This window comes from Rhipicephalus sanguineus, chromosome 1, assembly GCF_013339695.2.
Source record: "Rhipicephalus sanguineus isolate Rsan-2018 chromosome 1, BIME_Rsan_1.4, whole genome shotgun sequence".
Classification (NCBI taxonomy): domain Eukaryota; kingdom Metazoa; phylum Arthropoda; class Arachnida; order Ixodida; family Ixodidae; genus Rhipicephalus; species Rhipicephalus sanguineus.
In genome coordinates, this window is record NC_051176.1 from 259,611,199 (window position 1) to 259,638,468 (window position 27,270).

Genomic DNA, 27,270 nt, shown 5'->3' on the forward strand with positions numbered 1-27,270 from the left:
AGTCGTTTTTGCTGCTCAGCCCCCCTCCCTCCAGTCCCCTTGCCGTATCGTCTAGCGTCCCTAATTGGGGAACTGAAAGCGGCTGTGCAAACTACGACCTGGTAAAAGCGCCGCACGTCCTCTTCGCTAACTGAGCAAAGCCGCTGCTTACACTTTCCAAGATCGCCGTGCTTCCAGAGGAAGTGTGATGCACGTTCATGAGAAAACTTCAGCCGATGTGACCGTTTCCTTTAAGCCGTCTTTGCTGCGCTGGCAAGGAATGAACCATGAATCGCAATGCGGGGATAATGACGCTGTCTGGGCTTGTTTTTCTGAGGATTACTGTCGGGGTACTTTAGCTTTTGACCGGTACAACATTAATGAACGAGCACGCAATTAAATATATCTTGCAAAATGGATCAATTGAGAATGTGGTCTTCACTAAAACATTTAATCTACGCGTAGTGGCTCCTCCTTCAGCATTTTACAATTGTTCTGAGTCATGTTATCATTTTTTAACAGCGGAGTAGTTTAAGCCGGGCGTAATGTGCCTGCTGGATCCAAAAACTATTACCATCATGAACCTGCACGCGCTTTCTTCATCCTCTTCTTCGTCTTGGTCCTCTTCTTCATCGTCTGGTTCGCTCTCAGAACACGTGCGCCAATTTGTCCGGCGGGAAAATAGAAGGCAAGAGAACGAGTACAGAGAGAGAGAGAGAGAGAAATAGAGAAAGATAATGAATATAGAAAAGCTAGTGAGGTTAAATAGACTACGTCCAGTTCGTTACCCTACACATGGCGAGGGGAATAAGGGAGTAAAAGAGAGACACATTTCACAACACACACACACAGTGCAGCGTATCACAGGCGGTCGGTCAATTCAACGGTACTGCAGGAGGGCTCGTGTGGCTTTCTGGGCTGATGTGCTGTAAGGCCAGACTCCCAAGAAGAAAGAGAAAAAGAAAGGGAAGGAAGAAATAAAAAGATAGAAAGACGGAAAAATAACTAGACAGAGAGAGAAAGAGATACAAAGAATCATACACAAAAGAGAGATAGAAAAAAAGAGAGAGACAACAAGCATAGCCATATATAGCATAGCATAGCAAGGGGTGGGAGAAGAAAGTAGGGTTGAGGAGGAGGGAGAGGATGGGGTGAGAGGATAACGTATAGCACAGTCTTGTGTAGTGTAGTACAGCAAGGAGTGGGAGAGAGAAGTGAGGCTGAGGAGGAAGGAAATGAGGAAGGCAACGCCACCAGCTCCGCCGCTACCTCAATCTTCGAACCACTAATGCGTTGCTGCGCCAGTTTTCTTTTTTTTTTTTATTCGAAAGCCTTACATGCCTCACCAAACGCGAAAAGTGACCGTCGTTTTTGGATTACGAAGGGGTACAAAAATCATGTGATGACGTCATCATATGACGCCGTCGTGACGCCACAGATCGGCAGATTTTGTGACGTCATTAGGACGCTACATAACGGGACTTCACATGATGACGTCATCGCGTGATATCGTAACTTGGCCAAATGCGGGCCGATCTCGGAGGCGCTGCGGAACCACATGAAGTGCGGAAGGCTTTTATCACCTCCGATCTTGGAGGCAGTGCGAAACCGACCAAGGTGTACAAAGCTTTCTGGAAAGGGGGGAGGGGGATTAAGACATTGAAACGATGAGGGAAAAAAAAGACAAAAAAGTGGGTTTTACTTTCGAGTTGTCTTAGGCGAATGCACAAGGGACCGTGTGACTTTTTCAGAGGCGCCATGAAAAGGTGAAAAACTACGGGACGGCATTCCGTTTGTCTTGAAAGGTCGGCCCCTGGTAACCGGAGCGGAAAGAAAAAAACGAAACAAAAAGAAACCTACAAAACCGCAGTAATGCGTCGCCTTACTCCGCAAGTATATTGACTATGGCTTCAAATAATAATTTGCTCACCTTAACTATCATTGATGTTAATCTGCCATTCTGAAAAACAAGAAAGTGGACTTCACAACACACTGTATCACCCAAAATTTCGCTTTAATGTCAAGTAAGTTTGAGCTGGAGTGCCTAAGAGGAACAGGTAATGATTCCTAGTGCACCATCTCTCTAGCGTACAATCAAGTTATGAATAGATACACCTGCCATGCTTTAGTGGATTACTGCAGTATTCATTTTATTAAGTAAAACACTACAGTGTTGCTATACGACGAAGTGGAGGTTTCTGCCATTGTTTCTGCTCTACTCATGGTTACTATATGCCGTTTAATGACACCATTTATGTTCGTTCATGTTATATCAACCCAAAAAGTACTTAGCAGAGATAAATGACTTACTTTTCGCAGTTGCAAGCAGTTCCCTCATGAGTATTCGTTAACACAATTATCGAGCACTATTGAGTCATGGACATTTATCTGTGTCATTTTGTAGCATAAAACGTCTTGTTCATCCTTGTTTGATTTTATTGATGGTAATAATCTTTCCGGGTCTTCTCCGCTACTCGAGGACCCTGGCCTCTTGCACGAGCATGCTCAATCAGTCACTTAGTAACATTAGGACGCTCATGATAATTACGGAATAATTTAAAAAAATTCACGAGAAAAGGCAAACGTCGACATATGCCCGTCCAATACGATTTAAACATTTCAAGCTCCGCATAGTATTGTGCTCTAGTATATCAAAAGTCCTTGCCATCACTACCGTTTGTAAAAAATATAGTGCTCGGGAGGTGAAGAAGCTAGTCCCGTGAGAAGATAACGATAAGCACAGAGCGTCTTTATTTGATATATAGTGTGGTCATAAATATGGCAGCCTACGTGGCGCCTTCTCGCTTCCTGTCGCTCTTGATAAGAGAAATAATGGCCTAATTTTGATGTCTAGTTTTGAACTCGAAACTTAACAAATGAGATAACTCAATGGGTCTGTTTGGTGCGGAATGTTTATTTCGCGCACAACATGCAGTGATGGGCCGCGTATATTCTGTAATATATACTATAGAAACTGTCGAAAACTATACGTGCCTTACTGGTGCCTTGCACGAGTAATTTTTTTTTTTTATTTGAGCAGGAGGAATAATATTTGGCGCCCCCGCACAGTGTAACAGGCTCTACCCAAGTACATACCCGACAAATATATGCAAGGTCTGCCACACTGAGGTCGCCACATTAAATCACATGCTCTGGGACCGTGACAAAAACCCGGAAGGTTCTAACTCCGGAACCCTTCCACCGCGGTGGGCCGCTGCCTTGCGCAGCCCCAGCCTCGGCGTCCAGCAGGCCCGCGAGGCGGCGGTGAGGCAAGGCCTCGACGTCCCCACGTGGGAGATCTAAAGCCCAGTCGGCGAAAGCTCTGCCGGACGACCAATAAAGTTGTTACCAACCAACCAAATGAACTTAAGTTAATGTCCAAATACACCCTTTGAATTACTCTTTCAGTTACTCAGATCTTGCCACTGTTTCAAGATTGATATTGGAAATTTTATGTCTTGAACTTCGGAGTCTATAGCTCCTTAATGAGAACAGATATCAAAATCACACAAACTATTCCTATTGGCACGTTCACAATGGTTTATATTATCATGTAATCCTTTACACGTTAAGTATAGCCGCCGCGGGGCTACAGCGGTTATGGTGTTCGGCTGCTGACCCAAGCGGCGCGGCTTCGATCCCAGCTGCGGCGGTCGCATTTCGATGGAGGCGAAATGCTAAAGGCCCGTGTACTGTGCGATTTCAGTGCACGTTAAAGAACCCCAGGTGGTCGAAGGTATCTGGAGCCCTCCAACTATACGGCATCTCTCATAGCCTGAGTCCCTTTGGGACGTTAAACCCCCATGAAACTACCAACCTTAAGTGTTAAATGAATTACACTTGATATTACCACCCGTAGTTCCATTGTCATCACGTGAATTAAGTGTTATGACGACGCCAACTTCTTAATGCAATGGTATACTGAGGACCTATGATGTGTGATGGGAATAGTATGGGGCGTTCTCGCAGCTGCACTCTCAAGCTGAGTATTTTTGTTAAGAGGCAAGAGCGAGTTCAGGATGAGCCTGTAAGAAACATCGGAGGCCGGCGTACATAATTCACGGCTCGTGGTACAAGATTTGCACCTCGGAGCTCCGCTGGCACTTCTGGAAGCGTCTGGCCTCAGTGGGCCTGTAAAGTATATCAGTACCTATTGAGATTTCGAAATCACTAAAATTTTAATGCTAAACTCGTCAAACCTTGCGATGTAGCCAGAAAAAAAAAACACTGCATTATTAGCGAAATGATGGGACACACGGGCCGCCCTATATATAAACATCGCAGCATAGAGCTCAACGAATATTGCAGCAGGAGAACGAATGAAGAACAATGAAGCGCATGGTCCTTGTATATAGCACGAGTGTGGCGTTTTTGTTTCTTGTGGTCGCTGCCTCTCATCTATCTCGTCAACAAAGCAAGTTCTACACGCAGTTCGTTAAACTTGCTAGAGGAGGATCGGCAAGAACCATGTTTGCCACATAATGGCCGAAAAAGAACATGGCATTTTTTCCGAGTGCTTTTCAGCGGCTTTATGGGAAACGAGCACGCCACTGATGTCGTTCGGTCACCTCATGAAGGCATGGTACACAACAATCGATGCTTTTGTCAAGAACGCTATGGTCCCCTTGTCAAGTTTTCAAAGCAGCCGACTGCATCGTTTAAACCTTTCGAGTACCGTATGAACTTTACCGAGGCAACACATGCCTCTGTAAATAGCCCCATTTTGTCAACTGGGGCTATAGAAGAAAGCGTTACGGATACAAGTCCATTTCGACGTGGCTGAGTGCTATAGCCACCTAGGGCACGCTTAAGCACATACTTTGTTTATTTGCTCCTTATGCTGCACAGCGACGATGGCTCAAAACTGTGTATACCTCGTTTTAACGACCGACCATATTGAGAAGTGACTATTTTGTGTGGCAGGTCATACGAGTCGTCGCATTTGCTTTGGTGGCTTCGAACGTGTGTATGAGCGCAGTGTCTAGCCCTCTATTTGTCTCTTTCTAGCATCCTCTCCACCTCTTGTATAGGTAATCGGATATGCTTCCACTTGGCCCCCTATATCGTTATTTTGTGTCTCCGTATTTCTCAACGATGAAATACAATTCTCGCTTTAGAGAACAACATTACCCAATTATTCTCTTAACCTCAAGATGACCTTTTACAGGATGTCGTCTTCGACACACCATGCGGTATTAATTCCGTCTGCTGCAATATCACGGCTTGTCGGCTCAGTGAACTTGTGCATGTCAACGCAAGAGGTCTCTCTTGCAGGTGGGGCCGAGCGCAGCTTCTGCTTCATTGCTGCTCTATTTAGGGTCCGCGTATCACTCGCGCAGCGCGAAGCCGGGCGCACAGGGGCCTGTTTAGCGGTACGCCTAGTGTATAACAGACCTCTCAAGCGTGGGCGCTTCAAAAGCCGGTGCTCGGGTTTCGCGTTCCTTTTATAAACGCGCCTGTCTCATATTTTTTTCTCTCCCTCTCACCGCGGTTCTTCAAAAAGCGTGGCGTTGTCATGTGGCTGCTTGAGCGTTGAATGCGCCTTTCCATTTGACAGCGCACCGAAGGCCGGAGAGAGTGGGGAGCGAGCGCGCTCGTCTTATTAGTAAACGGGCATAAAAAAAAAAATGCTCCCTAATTGGCGCAACCGGATACGCACGTCAAGCGAAGACGCGCGGCTCGCGTGCTCGGCACGGTCCGTTAGTCGCCCGGGTAGTTAGCTACCGTCTAATGAGGCCGCTTGCGTTACCTGGCCGTAATCGGAAGCTCACCTGTTCGCCCGATCGACTGCCCAATAATTGGGGAGGCCTGGCTGTGCTGGCGCCGCCCGTTCCGCGCTACAGGCTCGCTACACAGAATCGATGCTGACGAGCGCTGGTCCACCGCAGCTCGTGTGCTTGCACAAATGCGGGACCCTTCGTGGAGGTGCCGGCGATTGATCGCCACAGATGCGATGCCAAGGGACGTTGCGCCTGTGAGGCAACGTCCTCGACACGGTGCGCGAAATAACACCCTTGACCGTGTCTTTATCTCCCCTTGGCGGGCGTTGTAACGCGGTGAAAACCGTTGCGCTCTCGGAACCGATAAATCTCAGGCTGTACAGATTTGTTTGAACATCGAGCGAATATATCCTGTAGAGTATATACCTGTATAACCACTGGGCAGAGTCATACTCTCATATATATGCCTCTCTCAAATGATGAATGCTGTGCTGCGTCGTTTCTTTATTCCCAACCACGAGCGAGCTTGTGCAACCCTACGTGGTCGACTTCACGACAGTTTGGAATCTGAGCGCAAGTTCTCTATATATATGAGATGTTAAACAGTCCTTGTGCAAAACGTCGTCGTCGTATGTGTTGACATATGCGCAGTTGCGTGCACATTGCGCACGTTGCATATTTCATCACCATGGCGGTTTTTTTCGTTTATAACATAAAAGCAAGCTCTCCTTGCGACGCATGGACTGTGCTAACAATGTTTGTTTTCCTACAGTTCGGTCTTCAGCACCGTACCAATGAAACTATATGCACTACAAGAGGTTTTTATACAATATTAAAAAAAAAAACTGGACATCTATATTCGTGTTAGCTTACATGTTATGTCCCGCGTAGTCCATAGTCATTGAGCTGCTTACATATTGCCAAATGAAGGTCGCGTGCACTGGCTTCCTGGTTAAGAACAGTCTTGTGCAAGTTACACCATGGTTACACTTAGTCGCAGAAAGGTAAAAAGCGTATTGATGCTTAGCAGTTCGTGTGCAGTATAGCTATACTAGAGCAAGCTTGACTTCGAGCTTTGAAAGCGCGCACTATTTTATTCAGTTTATACCACTGCCTTTATTTCATTTGTAAAGCCCATTTTGCATTCTACGGTTTCACGCTGCACACGTCACATTACGAGGACTCTGCCGCATATTACCACGCCCTTGTTTATCACGGATTCTCTTCCTGGAGGCCGTGGCTTTTTGATGCTGTCGCACCCGTCCAAAGCGTACCTCCGCCCTTTTAATGGGAAGTGTTTGCAAAAGGTATACCCCTTCCACTTGTGTGACCGACTTTGGCGCGGTCTATCTGCCGTTTTAATTTGCTCATGTGTCCCACGATTACACTCAACGCCTGGGCGCCAGATGAGCAGACGACTAGAATTTAGTTGGCGCAAAGAATATCGTTGTTTGCATCGTGGCGTTTAGCTACGAAGATAAAATCAATCGTGACTTCCTGCTGAACATATTCTGCATTTGCTCATCTAAAGACGCGCACTAAAAACACAACTTACGCAAGTTTGCGTTATTTGACTTTCCATACATGTGCACGCAGAATGGTCGCTTAAGGCGGGAGATAAAATTATATATATATAGTACACAGCTGAAGAATTCTTACTGATTGGAACAATCACTGCACAATTATTATCAATGCAATGCCTTTTCGTTTCGAACACCGACGACATTACAGGCAGATATGCACAGGATACAAGCAGGGCTGTCCAATACGTGCGACCGGTCCCCTCGCTAGAGCTCGCGGGCACAGTGCCCGAACCCCAGTGCCACTGAGACCATATAGGGACCTGCCGAAAATGTGTGTGGTAAGCTACATTGGTTGTGTCTTCGTAGACGCATATACCGCAGGGGACTGCCCCGTGGCACGTGGTAGAACGGCGCAGGCGATCCTGTAGCCACCTGTCTTCTGTCGCACAATATGGAGTCGCCATCACGGATTACAATGAGTCTGAGTGAGCCGGTGTGGTAGTTTGCTACATGTATCCACGAAAAGGGGGAAATACTCTGTGCCGATGTATGACGCAACGTGAGCTATCGCAACACCGCCGCCGTGGGGACAACCCGTCCCAGGTTCCAAAACTGGCAGATCTTGCGAAAATGCTGCGTGCAACCGAACCGTGACGGTCATGTGAGCTGAGGTCAAAAGCCGTGTCTTCGGTATAGGAAACTCAGGATTGCGCGGCCAGGTTTCCGATAATAATGACCTCAGCCGTGCTCGTCACCATAGTTTCCTTGACGTCACTGAGCGCCGGTCTGAATTCCGACGCCGTGTCGTCGGCAGGAGACGCAAGCTGTACGGGAACTTCTTCGGCCATTACTTCTTTGGTCTGGTTTCACTGAAAGAGAACTTGCCCAGTAGGGGACAAGAGTCTCCGTCTGCGTAAAATGAATGATCTGAATATGCATCGCTCCGACGGGTCAGGAGCGTGGGCAGGTCAGGCTCTTTGCGTGGCAGAGCGTGAGATGGGAGCGGATCTGTCGCATCTACGTACCCAAATAATGGCCACCTTGGGTCCCCAATTGTTGCGGATTGGAATGGTCTCGGCGACATTCTGGCGTCGGAACCGACACACAGTCCGAGACCTGCAGCGGAGTACAGCACATGCGGTCTCTGTCTTTCGCGGGGAAGACTATAACACTATTTGTCGAGATCTCAGCAGGGCGCAGCTGCAGCGCCCAAGTGGTGTCCCTCATTAGGACCGTCCTTGCGAGAAGGTCGGGCTGGCCACAGGATGCGTAAACCCGCCAGAATCAGCTATTAACATGTCACTCCATGCATTCCGGCCACGACCGTAGCCTGATGGTTTCGTACCCATAATATCGACACCTCTAAGACGGTTTATGGCAACCAGCCATTTTTCATGATCCGGCTAGGTATGACGAGCGCTGAGCGTGTTGACTGTTTTATTCCGCAAGATAGCGTCGTACTGGAAACCACGCAACTCCGGTTGTTCCCAGTCAGCCGGAGATGGTGAGGCTCCAGGCGGGAAGCGGGAGTTCAATGAGGTGAAGGAGTCATGTTTGTGGGACAGGTGCGAGGTGGCACGCATAAGCTCCATGAGGCTGTCGAATGGACAATACGAAGAGTCAGATGGTTCCGTGTCCGCGTAGAATACGGCATCTCTGGTACTTAAGGTGGCGGGGTGGTCAAGAAAGCGCGGACGGCATCATTGACGTTATCCTTGTCATGGGCAACATGAATTCCGTGCGATGTCTCTGGATGCTGTCCCCTGGTGGAGCAGTATAGGTACTTGCGGAAGGGTGGCGAACTTCATGTCCGAGAAGGTGTTAACGCCGTTCCTTAGCAGGAGGTACTCGTAAGCCAAGAACCCGCGAGAACATCCTCGCGGGTTCTCGAAAGACATAGACAAAACACATTCTCTTAGCAGGTTGTTCTGTTGTGCCTTCTGCTCCATTTATTTATTTATTTATTTATTTATTTATTCTATGTACCCTCCGCTATTGGGAAACGTGCGTGCAATTCTTGGGAGCACACATGTTAACCCTTTTATGTTTTGGATGATTATGGAACTTTTTTGACAGCTTTTAAAACGAACGCGACAGTGCCTGCTCAGTTTCCACTTGGACTTGTTGGTACAACACAGTGCAAGTGGATGAGCAGGCAAGCAGCCACTCACAAGCGTCAGAGCACGGGCTATTCGTATAAGTCATGTGGCAGTGCGATTTTCCGACGGACTTTGTCCAACTTTCGGAACATTACCGGTGCATGCCATTTATCACATCCAGGAGAATCTGACACGGAAACTATATCTGCGCAACTGTAATACCGAATGTTGGCTCGTTTTTTCACCAGTGTTTTTATCAAAAACGTATACCTTAGAAACAAGGTATACTGCTGGATCTGCATGCGGACAGATTTTAATAAATTTGGACTTCGCTTGCAAGTAAGAATACCTCAACTAGCGAAGTGTTAGACTTCTACCTACGGCGTGCCCACTAAGTTCATAAAAAACGCCAGGCCTGCGCGGAAAGCGCAGCACAGTCACAGCGAAAGCTGGAAGAGCGGCATAGAGCCCGTTATAAACTCTCTTGTGGCTACTAATACAAGTACATTAGCAACGTACCCACTACGCCACAAATCATAATTTTTGGGAAGTTGGGAAGCACCCACCACGACATTATTCGTTATTCTGCGGAGAAGCGAGGTACCATCTGTGAGGCATTATGTGCACTTTGTTATTACGGTGGTTGATGACGATGAAGAATTATGGCTGAGTCCTTTGTAATGGGTTGGAAGCTTTAAACGACCCACTAGTTACGTAATTCATATTGTGTGACGCCCGGTCATTATTTAACTGTCCCACCACGCTTTATAACATATATACATTAATCGGAGAAACGGAGAGCGAGAGAGAGAAGGAATTAACTTTATTGAGAGCCTGAGGAAATGGATCATGGTAGCCTTATGGGCTTCCTTGGCAACCGATAGAAGTGCACGTGCCAGGAACCCACTACGCCATAAATCATCATAATTTTTGTGAAGTAGGGAAGCAGCCACTATGCAATTTTTCGTCATTCTGCAGAGAACCGTGGTACTCGCTAAACACCTGTAAGGTATTATGTGCACTTTGTTGATGCTGTGGCTGATGACGATGAAGAATTATCGTAGAGGCCTTTGTAATGGGTTGGAAGCACTCAACAACCCACTCGTTGCGCAATTTTCATTGTGTGACGCTCGGCTACAGAATTCGCGTTTGTGTGACGCCTGGTTGTTATTTTACTCTTCTACCACACTACATTATATAGGTTAATGTGGTTTCTTCCCGACATGAAGCCTGTATAGGGTCTTTTTGCAACGCAGTTTCAAGCACGGGCATGGCCCTGAGGTTGAACACTGGGCTCCCACGCAGAGGGCCAAGGTTCGAACCTCGTTCCATCCTGGAAATTTTTCTTATTTCTTTTTTTTCTTATTTCGTGCGATAGTGGTTACGGACACCGCCGGCGGCGGACAACTACGGCGCCAGAAACGGCAGTTGAAATGATCTCATAACAGCTTTCGCTGTAAAAGGGGGAGGGGGGCACTTTGTAGTATATGCTAACGATGTGGCGCCATCATAATGTGCGTTCTCTTCGTTCGTCTTGTACTTAATTTCTTTTTTCTTTTATGTGGCTATGGCTACAAGCTTGGTTCAAAAATCAATTTGGCTTGACTTCTTCTGGCTGCTTTTGACTTCATTTCTGTCTCCTTATTTTGAATATTCAATTAACGGCTGCGCAGGCACTCAGAACGAGCACGTCTACATGCCATAAGTAGGCAGACTAAACCTGATAGCCCGCAAGTTCAGCTTCGTGTGCAAGTAGCAGACGCCTAGTTTCTGTTGAGGATACGAGTTGTTTTCCTCCTCATTCTAAGCGCTGTCTTATACCAAACCGATCGCGAAGAAACAGGTTTAAGAAAAAGAGAAGCAAGCAAAACCTCTCGCAAGACATAATATCGATTCTCACATCGTATATGTGCACCAGGACTCGCCTCTATAGCGCAAGACGTTGTCTTAACCAATTCGGAGGCTAACAGACACTCCCGTGTCACCTTCATGGCCACTTTCCAGTTGTGCGCGCAACCTGCATTCAGCAGGCGCCTCAGTGCGCGAGCGCTCTTCAATTACACTACAAGCGACGGTCAACGACAAGAACAACACACAAAAGCCGGGAAAAAGACAAGCAAATCAGAGGGAACAGCGAAAAAGAAAGCGGCAGAGAGCAGCGCGAGTGCTCGGCTTGCACAATCGTGTCTGAAACCACGGTCGCCGACAGGTCCCAATGAGCACGAAATGGTCTAGTTGGACCTCCCGTTCTGATGTCGATATGGTGTGAAGAGGCGCGTCTGCTCGTTGGGGAAAACAGCGCTGAGGCCACAAGCTGCCCGCCCGAAAGCGCGAGGATCGGCAGCCGCGGCGCCGTAATAAGAGGGCCCCGGCGGCCTGTTCTCGTGAGAAAGTGCTCGCCCCTTTTAGGCGCCGCGGTGGTCCCGACTGCTGTGTGCCCGAGGACGCCGGCGGCGGCCATTAGGCCCCGATCGCGGATGCCGCCGCTATATACCGCCGCCGCCGATAGCGCGGCCGTCGGCTGGGCCACTTGATTGAGAGATCGCGGCCGCCTCTATCTCTGGGCGGTCATGGGGACATGGCTTTTTTTTTTTCAGCTGCTTCGCGCGACAGCATCTCTCATGCGGAAGGAACCGGCTTCCTGCTCTCCGTGATCGGGCAGGCAGAACGACGGCCCTCGCGACGCGGATTCTGTCACTGTATATACAACGCTAGACACCTCCGTGCATCACCCATACACCTACGCCGTAACGTCCGTAGGTCTATTGGACCGTGGATTCGAGGTCCGGGTTGACTTAGTCGCCGTATAGCAAATCGACAAAATGGTAAGCAACAAATGCGTGGGAATAGGGCATTCACATGAATACGTAAAAACGGGTAGTATGTGTGAATTCAGAATGATACTGAAGGTATATATAGGCCAGAAAATAATGAACACGTTCATTCAAAGGCCTACATAGATATCTGATGCATCGTTTTGTACAGCTGTAGCGATAAAATAAAAGCCAGACATACAGTTTCATGTGGCCGAGCATTCTCATCCGCGCGCATTCATATAGTACACATATAAACACCGTGCCCCAGTCATTAAAAAAAAAAAAAAAACTCAGCCGGAGCGTTTTAGAAGGGTCCGATCGAAACACCCTGTCGGCTATCGTATGGAGAAACAGAAAGTCGCACTGCCTAACTTCATAATTAGTCAAAAATACTAACGAACAACGCAGGGAAAGAGCTTCCATGAGAAAGTTGTAGAGCCATCTTGTTATGTAATATTTCTTTGTGAACCGTTGACTAAAAAATTAGCGCAGCTTGCACTAAGTCGCGCAAGGCTGGGTCACAAGAGAGCTCGCGAGCCCAGCTGGTCTTGGCTTGGCTAGGCTTTTACCCTCTCACCTGTCTTTTCCCACCCCTTGCTGTATTATACTCTGTTTAAATTTTTTTTTTTAGTCTGTGTCTTTCTCTTTCCTCGCTTTCTTTCTCTTTCTTGCTATATCTTTCTTTCCCCCCACCCCTCTCCCTCTCTGAAGTCGATCTCTCGCCTTCTGTATTTTTCACTCTTCCATTTCTTTCTATCTCTTTCTCTCTCTCTCTCTGTACTCTGTCCCCCTAATCCTGTTCCTCCTCCTCGCCCTCACATCCGTTTCTCACCCCCTTGCTATACATACAAGGCTATGCTATGCTCTGCTGGCATGCCTGGATAGCCGAGTGATTACGACGCTTGCCTTGGGATCGTGGGGACGCGGGTTCGAATTTCGCCAATAATTTCTGTTTCTTTATTTTTCTGTTTCCTTATCTCTCTCTGTACTCGTTCTCTCGCCCAGGAGAGTTATTGCATCCCACGCCGGACAAATCGGCGCATGTGTTCTGGGAGCGAAGCAGAAGAGGAAGGCGATGAAGGTGTGGACGAAGAGGGCGCGTATATACAGTTCATTATGATGATAATTTTTTATCCAATGCACACGGCAAACCTAAACCTTGTAATACTCTAAATATGAGGAAATATTATCAAGAATAATAAAACATATAAAATGCACGCCTGCGCGCCTCAATTGAAGGAATCAAACGTGCGTATATGAATTAACAGCGCATTTAGGCTATCTGCTGCAGTTACGCAGGCGTAGGCCTCCTGATTCACGCCTGTGATGTGCTTTTTTTGTAGCCTTTCCTGACAGATATAAGCGAGGCTGTACACCAGGCCGAAATGGCCTGATCGTGATCTCAATATGTACGTAACTTGCATTCTTCACAGCGATTGTTCTAGGCCTCTTTACAGCCATCTTACATCTGTCCACGTGCTTGACTCTTCGGCCAGACATGGCCCTTCCACGATGAAGCCCCACACATTGTCATCGGTCGGCAATATTTTGGTCGAAGAATTCTTTTCCTAAATTTTCCTCAAATGCAGGCATAACTGTTAACAATTTTGAGAGTTATTCTGAGCGCCGTAAGTCGGTACCCCTTAGGCATATTGCATTACACAATTATTTTATGTAAATAACTTTATAAATGCGTAGGGATTTTTACCCAACGAAGGAGCGTGTCCATCGGTCTATCACGTAAGACAAATCGTTATAACTAAATAATGTATAGAACGACAAACATCGGTGGCGGCGGGTTTCAAACTTATGACCTCACACTTTGAAGCCCAGCGACTTACCCACTGCGCTAAACACCCGCACATGCCGAAGGTGAGGGAATGAGTTGTATACTAATGGAACTACAGAAAGACGAACGACAACGAAGTTTCAGGGAAGAACCGCAAAATAACGCAGAGAAGGTGCAGGATATGTAAGAGCGTGATAAATACAGGACGTCAATGGAAACAAAGAGCGTACCACTCGCCTCTTTCTCGTCGTCTCATGCTGGTCTCTCTGAACATTGCGGTGTTACAATCGCGTTTCTCCGTTTCACGATTTCTTTGGCGGTTTTTCTCGCAACTATACCAAACACAGCAGCACACGACAGCACAACAGCAGGTGATTAGTAGCAAACAGTTACGTGTAATTTACAAAACTCTCACGGGAGACTCTGCATGTTCGAGATCGTGGGTTCGATACCCGGCTACGGTGGCCGAATTTCGATGCGGTCGAAATGCAAGAACACACGTGCACGTAGCTTTAGGTGCACGTTAAAGAACCCCAGGAAATCAAAACCAATCCTGAATCTCCCTTTATACGGCGTGCGTCAAAATCATATCGTTGTTTTCGTACATAAAAGCCCAGCAATGATTAGATTCCACGTAGAATTATTTTTCTATTTTCGTTTTTTAAATAAGTTCATGCGACGATATATATACCACGCTTTCAATACGGAAGCGTGGTCAACATATTTTTAAGCTTTCTATAGTCAGGTGGTTATCTAAAGGCAAAACGTGATAATAATATTTAAGGTTTTACGCGCCAAAACCACGGTATGATCATGAGGCACGCCGTAATGGAGGGCCCCGGGAATTTCGACCAATTGTGGTTCCTTAACGTACTGGCACTGGCAGGAATCAAAGCGCACCAATCACACTCCTATTCTTCTGACTCTGCTGTAGCCACCAGTATTTAGTTCCAGTTGAAGTTATAGTGCGCATAAAACGGTGGCCGTAGCGTTAGCCTTCTTTTCGGACAAAGTAATGCCTCAAGATGGACGATGCATGAAAAACGTGATAATTTAGGCGGCCGTGCAAAACCTGACACACACTTACAAATATTGTCGCAACGATATTGATAGCTCGGACAGCGCTTGATATACATTTAATGCTTACATATAACTTTCGGACCTGTTATAATACCGTGAGCAAGCCACGATGTCAATATATACAGAGCCGTTCGTGTGGATTTCCCCCACCCCCTGCCGATGCAACGTCCCGCTGGCTTTTATTACTTTGAAGCAGCCGTTACCAATAAGGGTAGAGAGGGCGGGGGAGGGCTTTGATGGAAACATCACTTTGGGATGCTTTTCACTGTTTTCTCATCGGCGCCACCATGTTTGATCACGTGGTGACGTGTCCATTATTTGTCTCCAGCTGTATATTCTCAGCCGCCTTTGTTTACGACAGCAGCGCATGCATTACGCCAGCGCTGGTCCTAAAGCACGGTGTCAGCGGTTGTCGACTACATTAGGTGGACGAAACGTTAGCTTCAGGAGACATATGAATTTCGCACATTGATGCTTCAGAACTTCCTATATACAATTTGACCAAACACTTACAGCAGTGCCATACGGCGCGGGTAATAGAAAGCTCAGGGGTTAAAAAACGTTTTCAGGGAGACAGTATATTAAACCACGATTACTGGTACTTGCGCATTGTTTTAACGCGGCAGCGTTAAAGAGCTCGTTTTGCATAAATTCCGGTGTCGGCGTCGGCGTCGTTGGTAGTGAGCGCAAAATCGTCGTTGTCCATGAGCGAGAATTCGAGATTGATGCAAATAATGAAATCTTCGACTCGAGTGGGAATCGAACGCAGGACTTATGCGCGGCAAGCAATTGCTCTACCACAGAGCCACGCCCGTGCTTGAAATTGTTTCTGAAAACAAAAAAAAAAAACCTATACGAATGTCATGTAGTGCGAGGAGTGTCTTTAAAGGGACACTAAAGGGAAATATTACGTCGACGTTGATTGTTGAAATAGCGCTCCAGAAACCTCGTAGTGCTACTTTTGTGCCAAGGAAGTGCTTATTTTGAAATAAAATCACGTTTTAGTGGTCCGCATCGCGTTATCGCACTTCAAATCAGCCTGAAAGCGGTCTTTCAGGCGGGTGAAAATCAATCGTTGATATGCCAACTGCGGTCGATTTGTTCATGTCGTGCCCTCAGCTTAGAACAACCATGCTTTTAAGTTTTCATATGGTCAGAAGAAAATATTGGCAAGCGCCTGTTAGCACACTTGGGTTTGTCGTACTGCTTGTCTGTCCCATTTATCCCGAAATGTTGCCTCTGATCAAAAGTAAGAAAGAATTGTTTCGCTATAGAAAACCCTCGGCTTTAGTTAAACGAGAATTTCATATCTTGTTAGGAGGTTTAGAACAACGAAACAAAGGTCGCATGATAGCATCCACAGTCAATCGTTGTTAGCAAGGCGTAATTATGTCTAGTTGCACATCTTTTAGGGAAAAAAACAAACAAACAAACTGCTGGACTATTTGGTATTGCACATCATATGCGGGCAATTAGCGCGACAAGTAGACACAAGCATACGCAAGAGAAAAACGAAAGACAAATGCTTTTCTTTGTTTTCGCTCTTGCCGGTGTGTGTATTTTTGTTTTGCCAATTCCCCACATCAGAAATACGTCTTGCTTCTTCGTTTCCAATAAAAAAAAAAAACTTTGAACTGCCATGTTTACATATATATATGCGAAAATACCACAGCTGTCAGTACACCGACTTCAAAGCAACCTTCGCCAAGTAGTAAATTATTTTTATTTCTCCTTAAATGAGACACTAGCCACCCTCAAAATGCACAGCAGGTTATAAGGAACACTGAAGTGTGGGGCTTTGTAATTATTTAGACCACCTCGTGCTTTCAACGTGCACATGAATCTAAATTAATGGGAGCGTTTTTTAATTTCGCTCATATCGGGAGCTTTCTGCGTGGCACCGTTACAGATGTAACTAAATGATTTATTTTCGTAATAACACGCTCCACGTACAAACTGTGCAGTACTCAGCTAAAGTAACCGAACTATCATATCAGCATCAACACCCATTTCTGCGGATTCTGTACGCATCTAAGATCATTCGTTGCTTGCAATCTAAAGGATTTTTCAGTTATCCTGTGCAGAGAAAGGCATTTTTTAGACGCGCAACTAACGAAATTTTCCGAAGACCTGAATTAATGTCACATATTTTAGAGAGGTACGTGAATCACTGTTCGAGATCATTAAACATACGCTGCTATGCAGTGCACAAACCTTACAAGTACCGTTGCTCTTTTTCTAATGCGAAAACAAGCACAGTACACCTTGTTTCCAGCGAACTGTATGTGTCAGTGCTCTTACGAAGAAAAAGTAAAGCGGGGACCTTAATGGAACACTTGTGTGTCTGGGTATGATATTCGCACTTACTTTGTTGGTAAACTTGAGAGTAACTGTGAGCCATCTCCTTGTTTTTCTTCTCAGTCAATGTATTAGTTGAATGTTAATATAAATTGAGTGTCAATGTATTAGTTTTCTTCTCAGTCAATGTATTAATTGAACCCACATCCTCGAGTTCAGTAGTCCAGCACCTTAGCTTAGCCGCTAAGCTGTCACGGCTTGTAGTCTTAATCGGTTCGGAAATCTGTTGTGTGCGTATATATATATATATATATATATATATATACACACACACACACACACACACACACACACAGTGGGCTATGTTGACACGTGGCATAACTGTATATGAACGTTGTACTCTTGAGATGACAACGCACAATAAACTCCCAATTCGCTTTGTTAAAGGAAATACAATTTACGATATTAGTTCTGATTACAGCATCGAAGCATTTGGGGTTATATTGAGGTTGAACACTGTTTTTAAAGAACCCACAGTGTTCAAATGATTTTCGTTTAGGGCAATCAAACATTCCTATATACACATACCGTCTCATGATCTGAGGGCTAAGAATCTCTTTGACAGTCGTTTAACCTCGTTAACGACTACTCTAAACGTTTTTTTTTTTTCTGTTTCATTGTTGGGCTAAAATGATAGTCATTCAGTTCCTTGCGCTGTTTTCCCGCTCCTTTGTGACATAAGGGGATGCAAGTGAACGACGTTATCTTCTAGCATTTGTAATGTTAGCCGCGATCTCACATTCTGGTCATTTTACATCAATAAAGCATTATTGTGATTAGCAGAAGTACTATACGGTGTGACTATGTGACCTATTCCTTGCCTTATTTAGTGCTGTAATTGTGTATCAGCCATTTATGGCCAATTTAATATTCACTTTAGTTCACCAATTTAGAGTGGGATTGAAAGGGAGGGGCAGCCCACTATGTGGCCCATGGTCTCTCAGTGACCCTCACTTGCATGCTAGCCTGCGCCTCCTTCGCGTGTTTGTCCAGTCACACTGTCTTAGTCGTGCACATAGACTAACTTACCGTTTCTTTGCTCCTCACAAAGTTCATACACCCACGGGCTGCTTTAACAGACTTGTCTCGGGTACGGAATGGTTTCGGTCCAAAACACCGCCGTAATAGACTGGCTGTATGCATGAAAAACCATGCTGGCACTTGATGCGAATAGATTATTCTCGTGCAGGTGTGACTACTTACTGCAACTCGCTTTACCGTGTGCATTATACAAAAACTAGGCCTCGATATTTCAGGCCTAGTTGGCTCTCACTGTTTCATATCTTGGGCGAAATGAAACTTTATTCCTAAAATAACCGCAGTTACAAGCGTCAGTGCAATAAGGGTATGAAAATCTGCAATCATAGCTCTACACATGCATATTACAAGGAGCTATGAATGGAATATGCGTCTAATAATTTCCATAAAGTTTCATAATAGTTTCAACGACTTCTAGTAGTTTTCATGTAAAAATTTTCATTAGTTGCTGTAGTTGTCATATGGGCAAAAAAATGTTACCTTGAATTAGCTGGTGTAATATATTTTCCGCCTTCTTCCGTATGATCGCATACGAGCTAGCAGAGGCGGCCCATGTCGTGTCAAAAGGCAAAATAAACGCTGAAACCTTTCAACATTTCTATAGGCATGGTGATGCAACGTTTCTTTATCTTCACTGCAGCTACCTCTATGGTCGTATATATGCACATTGTAGTGTAGTGATGACATTTATAAAGCATCACGCACAGTGGAAAGGGCACATTGTAGTCAAATTGTGCACATGCTTTAAACGGCAACACATGTCGACATATTACATGTATGACAATACTTGTCGCTCGGGACAGCGAATGAATGTTTTCCCCCTGTTGATGAATGCCACAGGTGCAGACAAATGAACACGACTGCGTCGCACTCATTTGCGAAAAACTGCTATGACTGTGATGATTGTATCGATAGGCAAGCAGGTTGAATGTGCCGAATGGAGCGCAGAGCAAACAAAGGAGCTTATTGTTTTCCCCACTGCCAACGCTGCAACGCCAACAGTGGGTTATAATGATAAGCCCAATAGCGTTTTATCTCCAAACATTGACAGTCGCTATGTCCCAGATGTTTCCATTTGGACGCGTGCGCGCGGGCGGGCCTGTATACGTGAGGTAATTGCCATGAAGATTTCTTAGCGTCCCCAGCGTTTATACACTCGGCGCGTGCGCCCACGTCATCTTTTGTCTTGGCGGGCATTAGCCGCATTTGGCGCCGTCGGAGCGCGGGAGGGAAGAAAAACAAGACGAAGGAAAAAGGCGGCGGTTCATTGTCTTCGCGCTTTGTGTCGCCCGCATCGATTCTGTCCACGAAACAGCTGTGACTTCCCATCACCTGCGCTGACGAGCTCCTCTAAGCAGTCGCCGCGCGACAAACGGCGGCCGTCATAATGCCGTCGAGGGGTCAGTCCTAATCGAACGCCTTCACTGAGCGGGGTCCATTAGGTTTATGAAGGCGGCCGCGCTGGAGGCGCGCGCTCGGGTCGCTGGCTGGCGAAACGACTTGCGCCGCGCCGAGTAATTCAGATGTGTACGAATAGCGCGCCTTTTGTGCGCAAGCAGTGGCAACTCCCTTTTCCGGTCGATTTTCAATCTCCCGAATGATATGGAAGAGGCCGTGCGCGAGCCCGCCCGCCTCTGCATGCCGTTCCTGCACAAGCACGAAAATATATATATATAAAAAAGAGGGGGGGGGGGGGTAGTCTAATTGTTGCTGCGCGAACAAGGGCGGACTGGGAGGCGAAGGTGGAGGGGGGGGGGGGTCGCTGTGCTGTTTCATTTTCTTGCACCTGCTGCTGTTGCTGCCAAGAAGTTTCGGAAGTGTTCCGCTACTCGTTATATATATATGGTGCTGTTTACGCGCGTTCTCATCCTCTCTATTGCTTGCCATGAATGCCCGCGATGCACCCGCTATTCGAGCGAAGCGCGCAAGTTCAGAAACACGCGGACTACGTATTGTAACTCGCACAAACGAAACAAATGAAATTAATCTCGCAGTACAGTACTTGCCGTCCGCGTTGTTGCTTGCTTGAGCGCCCCGTGCTGCTGTTTTCTCATCAGCTTACTTGAGGTCACATCTTATCCCGTACGCGCGAAAGATGGAGCCAAAACGTCGCCATAGAGACACATTTCGCCATTGAGTCCTTTTATTACGTTAAAGAGCTCATTTTGCAAAAATTCCGGTGTCGGCGACGTCGGCGGCGGCGCCTTTGGTTGTGAGCGAAAATGCAGCGTTGGCCGTGAACGAAAATTCGAGGTAGATGCAAATAAAGATAGGAGCCGGAGGGCGTTTGCACTTTGGCTTTCCTTGCGGCGCAGTTTAGGTCTCCACCGAGAAGCGAAGGCAGGCTAGCGATTGGGACGGCATTAGTGTGTGCGTGTGTGAGTGTGTGTGGGGGGGGGGGGGGGGAATCGCTCTCACGTTCAACTCTTGAAGGCCGTTTGCCTTCCTCGTTGGTGCCCCTGTATATTACTATTTTTGCGTAGAGATGTTTTAATCAATAAGTTAGTCGAAGGCCAATCATACCATCTATGGAGGTGCGGCTAAAAAGAATGACTTCGTTACAAATAGCTTAAAGAAATGGCGTAATATTAAATCACACTTATGGAGAAGAAAACAGCGAAAGCGATTCATGTCAAAAGGGGATATATCGAACTCCTTCATCGCTAGACATTTCGATATCATGCTACAGCGGGGCCATATTTTTCTAATGATTGTTTTTTTTTTTATCCTGTGGAATCGACATTCTGTCCATTCTTTTCACCGAGTCGCTGGTGATTGCGTAGGCTTAGCTTCTTGTAAGTAAATGACGCTGGACGAGTAGAATGCAAATCTAACAGAATCGTTACAAAACACTGCCCCCTGCGGTTTGAAACTGTACCAAATATCAAGTGCAACTGAAACATCCACCAATCTCTCAAAATGGTCTAATCTATCAAACTGTCAAATATATTAGTGAAATTGTTGATCCCATTCATGTATAGGGCGTAGCCAGCTGCAGAGAGCGGGAGCCAGACGAATCGGGCATGTCCACGAAGGGGCGCGTTTTCGATGGGGCCAAGGTGCCGCTTCGAAGTGTTCGATATATGGAAGCAACGACCTTGCACGTTTTCATGGGATTTTCAAGGAATCCCTGTTGGGCGCTGCCACCAAGGAGCAGCAGCACAACTTCATCTTATATGTAATCATGCTGTGTATTGCGGGCATGCCAGCCTCGCATGTGGAGAGGAGTCTACATTAAAAGGTGAAGCTCAGCGACGGCAACCTTAATAGTATTTTTAGTCGAAACAAGTAAGCACATACTATGGAAGCTATACGAGTTTGTTGGTCTGCAAAAACTTCCAGCTACAACGTCGTATAAGGCGGGAAAAAGGTTAAATATTGAGCCATACGTTTTTCTTTTTCAAATGCTGCTCTGCTCGCCGCATTTTTGGTTCATAGTATTTATTTACCCTCAAGTTCAGCAGAGAACGGCCGGGAGGTTGACCATATATTATCATCCGGTTTGCTACCCTGCACTGGTTTGGGGAAGTCGGGATTGGAAAGAGGGCGCAGAGAGACAGAGAAAGATAAAAAAAGGCATAGACCAGTCACACAGCAAAAACAAAATAAGAAAAGTTGCATGACGGACCTCTGTCACAAGAAAGAATTCTACGCCATCGACAGGACTTGACGTCGCAGTAGGCTGTGAAAGCGCTTCTGCGCCTCTTGCGATCCACCGGCCTTTTTTAAAAACGTCTGGAATGGGAACGCCCTTCCTGTGCGCGCGCTTTTTTTTTTTTTCAAGTGACGGCAATTCATGAAAACTACACGTACACTTCGGTTATATACGCTGCTGACATGTAGTGCATCTCATTCTTCGGCTTTCCAAAGGAATACGCTAATTTTCACCATTTCGTATATAGAAATAAACTCGTTGGTCAACAAAATTACTTCGACTTTCACCACAAACAATGCGTTTTAGATCAGGTAATTTTAAAGCTTGCTTGTAACCACAGGTGGCAACGATGCTTGTCAGACACGGTGCTATTTCGCGCTTTGTGGTTACCGAGATTAGTTCACACAACAAGTGGTGTCAACTGACGTGCTCAGCATTTCAAGAATCAACATCGTTCAAACTGTGCGGTGACAACCGCGCCAACTGGCGGCCGTTTGTTCTCCTTGCTCAAGTGACATTGAGTTAGCTTAGATTACTGAAATATTTTTTCTCAGCTCCATTATTATTCGTACATGATATATAATTACAGGGTAAAGTTAAAACCCTATACTTAGGTTGGAGGCGAAATGCTTGATGCCCACGTACTTAGATCTAGGTTCACGTTAAAGAGCACCAGATGGTCAAAATTTCCGGAGCCCTCCACTACGGCGCCCCTCATATGATATCGTGGTTTTGGGACGTAAAACCGCAACCGTTATTATTAGTCAAATGCTAGACATGTTTGGATCTAAAGAGAGACACAATCACTAAACCAATGGGCGTGCTCCGTGAACATCTCGTGACTAAACCAACCAACCAACCAACATAGCAGACTCCAGTCCGTTTCACGATTGTAGTTATCTCGCTATCATGCTTCCGTTTCAAGGGGGGCGGAGGGGTGAGGGGTATACATTTAGAATGTGCGACGGCGGAGATGGAGAGGTTGAGGATAGGTTCTTTCCGAGATTTACTAGTTATGCTGAGCTGCGCCCCAGAAAAGAACGCACGAACTGTGCTCCTAGCGAAGAATGTCATAGAAGCAAGGAATGTCATTGAAAAAACAAAAAAAGAACACATCCGAGAGTACAGCGTGACGCTTTCATTTTGATGTGTTGTACACTGGGCTTAGTAAGCGAAGCAACAAGACGCATATGTTGCGCTGCTTCTTTAAATTGGAACTGGCAAACCGTTTAAAAAGTTGTCTGTTGAAATTCCGTCACTACTAAGCGTACAATCGTTTCTGCAAGTACAAAAATCTTTTATAAAGCACCGTTATGTTTTGCCAAGTTTAGTGCCTCGACGTGACCAGGCCCATCGAGCACTGCTAACTTTCATAAACAAAACGTATTTGGCTTCGCGTTTATTGAAAATTTTCCGTTTTACTCATTAGTTTTGTCGCCGTCTGTGTTACTTCCCTATTTCCTTTCCTCCTTTCTTCTTTTCCTCTATCTATTTCCTCTTCCCGTAGGAGTAGGCAGGCGTTCTACCCCTCTATAGAGGTGGCAGTGGCCAGCTTGCTTCCTCCCTTTATTTCCTCTGTGTCCTGCAGTATGAGTGCGCATATTAAATAACAATAATAATAGAGCAGTGCAGGCATTTCGTCTTCCGCAAGGGGAATACCCATTCTTCCTGTGTCACCGCACGTTGTCACTTGTCGCGTGTTACCGCAACTCGTTTGCTGTAACATGTCCCCCATTAAATAAAAGCCTAAAATTGCTCCTGTCTCATAGTACTATTGATAACCTTCAAATATAGAGATGACCTGTTCCGAGCTCGTCACGAACTCTCGCCGTTTCCGAACGCGTCCTTGCTCATTAGAGATCATTCAATTAGTGGTACGCTGCAGCGCCTTAAAGTTTTGTTTGTTTGGGTGCCTCTTCGTTTGCGTTTTCTGGTTATTCGGCTACAGGCAAGAGAGAGATAGAGAGAGAGAATTTATTGGAAGGCAGAGAGGTCGGCCTGTGCTAGTGCACTCTAGCCTGCTACTCTGCAGCTATAGGCAAACGCACTGGGCAAGTTGGTGCAGTACGTTTGCTATAGGCAAACATACTGTACCAACTTTCCCAGTCTTAAAAGTTAAACTAGCTCCACTAGCTCAAGGATAACCTTAAATTTAAGTGAGAAGCGATGTTTAAACGAAAACTGTTATAGGATCGGTTGTTTAGCACCTGGGCGTGATACTATGGGTTCCTTAATTATTATTTTTTTTAATGAGATAGCGACGTACCATACTTAAACTTTTTGGCCCTCTTTCATCCTCTCGACAGCACTCACTCATACTCCATCCTGGGTGCACTTTGCTCATTCGCATTCGCGCGCAAACGTGTGCGGTTTCGAGCCGATGGGTGTGTGCTCTCATGTAAGGGCGCACGTGAAGAGTGTGTACGCCCAGAAACAGAGGAGGCGCACTGGGCTTCCCGGCCCGGCCGTGTTTTCGTCTGAAAGCCCCGCGCTTGAGCATTCGCAATTAGCATAATAAATAAGATTGGCTTCACAATACGGCAGGTGATAGACCCTCTAAAGTCCTGCCCACCTTCCTCATCGCATTGCCAACACAGTGGCATAGCGGGGCCCCGCTTCCCCTGGCGGCATTTGCGGAACCAGACCGGCGACGGAAGCCGCGCGTGCGCCCAGCCAGCCGCGGTGCTGACACGCAGCAGTGCTCCTCGGCAGCACGCGCGGTGGGCTGGCAAACATTACGCGGCTCCCATTGCCATCCGGCGGCGCTGGTGACGGAAATCGAGCGACAGTTTGCATTAGGCGTAATCACAGTGTCCACCGCCGATTTCACCCGCGCTCGCACCCGTGCGCGCCTTTCTCCTCGCCGGGCCGGAACCTCCGGGGCGCCCCGGACAGCGGTACCTTAATTGAAGGCAGCGGCGCTTTTTGGGGCCTATAATCTTCCTTCGCTGCCCTGAATGGGGTCTATCATAATCCCGCGCCGGCGGCTTCTCATCATTTCCGGCCTTGTACCAACAAGCGGCGGCAAGGGAACGCGCGTGCGCCCCGACAGCACCGCCCTCTGTCGGGGCGCCGCCGCACACCTAGCGGCGCGGGGCGCTGCGCTCCGGGTTCGGCGGCGGCGAAATGGACCGGGCTTCCGTAAGCTTCTCGACGCAAGCGCCGCCGCCTGTTTTGCGCAAATGGAGTTGTTACGAAAGGCAATACTCTCCCGTTGAGCCTGTCTTTAGGGCTGACCCGAATCAGCTGCGCATTTCTTGGGGATTGCCTCATCCTCTTGCCTTCCCCCTCGCTACCGCGGGGCGCCACGAGTCACCTGTCGGGCGACACGCTAGGATAACCTGGCCAATTTGCAACAAAAGTAGCCAAAAAACCATATTGCTTTAACAGATTATCGTTATGTCTGAATCAACAATAATGCCACGGTTGGGGAATACAGCGCAATCCATTGAATGCAATACTGCATGTAACGATGTACCGCTTATAGAAGTCTTTTTAGCAAATTTAAATATCGCTCTAAGCAGAAACGAACTGCATCAGACGATGCGTATACCACTGCATATCGCATACAACGGTAAAATCCCGTGTTCGAGAAAGCCACTTTGCAAGGAAGTGAGGAAAGTAATTAAGTATGAAATAAGTCAAGTTCCGCTAAGTTAATAAATAACAAATGTGGGTTGAAGTGTTCGCATAGGATATTCGAAGGGTGCTCCGCATATTAGAGGAACCTTAGCCAAAAAGAACCACTGTCAAGAGGACCAGGTAGTCGAAAGGATCACTGTGATTATATGGAATGCACTGCTGCATTCCAGCCGTATGAGCAAAATGTCAGCTAAATGAGTTTGAGCAAAATGTGAGCTAACATTGACATTTGAATGAAGGCCTTTCCTATATCTCATATATGTGTCATTTCTGAAGGGGATTTGACGTCAGAATTCGAGAAACATTGATACCGATCTCCAGAATGACTGAAAACTGGACGTCGATTCAGAAATGTAAATTTTTGTTCCACGGTTATGTTTTAATACATGGCGACCGCATGGGGTGCTTCTCAAAAAGAAAAAGAAATGCTTGAGACCAGGCACGCCTGTATAGCTCATGAACGTATTTATTAAGAAAAATAAAACAATATATACGTAAGATGAAGACAGTCATGTGCGGGCCGGGCCGCGTGTTTGAGATTCCTGGTCTAGGTTTAAACACTTGGAAGCTGAGATGGGTGAAAAATTGTCATCGTGTCACCACACCAGTCTTCCTCTTAGGAGCACCGACTTTGACAATCGGTTTCCGTGGTTAGCGTTCCTTTGATTATATTTCTCCTTTTGTTGGCTCTGAAAGCCGAGTATCTGAGTACTTTATCGTATATGATCATGCACTCTCCATTGTATTTCAACACTGTAGTAGGATTGATAGGCGGGCGAGTTGGAACTTATCCATCTTTGCGTAGCGCACGAAATTGACAAGGACACAAGAGAAGAGGACGGGACAAGCGCTGATCTTCAGTTGAAGATCAGCGCTTGTCCCGTCCTCTTCTATTGTGTCCTTGTCAATTTCGTGCTATTTCAACACCTCTTTCTGGTCCAACTACAAATTCGTTCTAAATATCTCGCGTTATAATGAAAAAAGCTGTATTTGCTCGAGAAGCGGTTATGAAATTGAAGATATTTCATTTCAAATATGCCCTCTGCCGCGAATCGCATACTGACTTGTTCCTTGCAGGAATAGAGGCGATAAAATTATAATCTAAACGTTTATTCCGAGAAGTTATGGCTGAAGTTTTTAAAAATGTTGTTTAGAATACTGAATATACTTGGTCTTAGGACATCTGTGTATCTTCAGATGTAAATTTGTTGTAAGAAATCCGCTATTTAGAACATATTACAGTTGTAAACATGTTAAGAGACGAGGTAACTTTGAAGGGAGTAAGCGAAGAAATGGCGATAGAAATTCTGGCGCTTCCTTTCTGCACAGTGTCTTCACCACATTATCTAACGTGATGCCGTGAAAGTGAACCACGGAGCATTGTTTAAAAAAGACCGTTCCAATTTCTTGAAGTAAGTTTAATATTCGAATACTGAACGCACGATCTCCTATACGTTACTGCGAATCTTGATACAAAATGAGCTGGTGAAGGTTATGTAAGTTTTATGCAGTTTCACAGTTTAGAATTGATAGTACATTTAAAAGGATTCTGAGATCCATCAGGCCGTTGT